At 41.6% G+C, this 942-nt stretch overlaps 1 protein-coding gene and 1 long non-coding RNA gene across 4 annotated transcripts in view; one reads left to right on the forward strand and one right to left on the reverse strand.

The window, feature by feature from the left end:
• The window catches only part of LOC102670652 (IQ motif and SEC7 domain-containing protein 2), a 79,000-nt gene that overhangs the window by 49,397 nt on the left and 28,661 nt on the right, over window positions 1-942 (reverse strand). The gene's annotated exons all lie outside the window — the stretch shown is intronic.
• The window catches only part of LOC102681926, a 13,687-nt gene that overhangs the window by 9,073 nt on the left and 3,672 nt on the right, over window positions 1-942 (forward strand). Inside the window, exon 2 of the long non-coding RNA XR_420587.2 lies at window positions 723-725. This is a non-coding gene — a long non-coding RNA (uncharacterized LOC102681926). The remainder of the gene's footprint in view (window positions 1-722; window positions 726-942) is intronic.

A 942-nucleotide genomic window follows, 5' to 3' on the forward strand; every position in this document is an offset into this window, starting at 1 on the left:
GGGTGAATGAAAACGGTCGCGCGCGCACGTGCGCGATTCGCTCAGATTCCGTTCCAACTTACGACCTTGAGGCGAACGATACTACGAGGAGGAGCATTCCTTTTTAACTAAGGGGGCAACAACGTGTTCAGCCTTCGCACACGTGCGGCCATTATCGATTGAGACCNACGAGATTGAAATAGTGAATGTTTCGATAATTATTATTGAAAAAAAATTTTTCCACTTGTCAGCTTGATTTTCGAATTTATATATAAAGCGAACGAGGCTGGAATCGATCGAATTAACAGTAATTTAGCCCACGTATATTTTCAAGGATCCTTCAGTTCCTTAACCCAACATACTTTGCACGTCCTACACATGCAAATAGGATAGATGTTATTCCACATCATTATCTGAATATCTACGCATGCGTATTAAAATATGTTACACGGATCTCACCACGCAACGTTATAAAATTACAAAAACCTGACAAAATTTCAAAAGAATCTAAAACGCTGAAAATTCGTCCTCTTTGAAACATTCGAAAACTACGCGAGGAAAAGATCGATAATTAATTCCCCGCTAACAAATGTACGGGTTTCCAGTCATCGAATTAGGGAGAAACGAGGGAAGAAAAAGTTATTACGTCGAACGATTGGAACGGTTGGACGGCCCACGGTGAAATCGGTTTGTTCATTGCACGGCCGCGAGGCTGCGCCACGCCACACGCGCGTGCTTTAGAGAGAGTGTCTCTGAACACGCGTGTGGTAGCCCCGACCAGAGTGTATAAAAAGAGCCCCGTTATTTCTGCCACGGCAACGTCTACCCGGTTGTAAAAGCAACGGTGGTAAGAACTCTGCCGACCAACTGTGGCTTTTCTATCGTTATATTATATGCTAGATTATGAATACGGCTATGAATAAAGATATATATATATATATATATATATATATATATATATAT

Source organism: Apis dorsata, unplaced genomic scaffold (genome assembly GCF_000469605.1).
Source record: "Apis dorsata unplaced genomic scaffold, Apis dorsata 1.3 scaffold_10, whole genome shotgun sequence".
Taxonomy (NCBI): domain Eukaryota; kingdom Metazoa; phylum Arthropoda; class Insecta; order Hymenoptera; family Apidae; genus Apis; species Apis dorsata.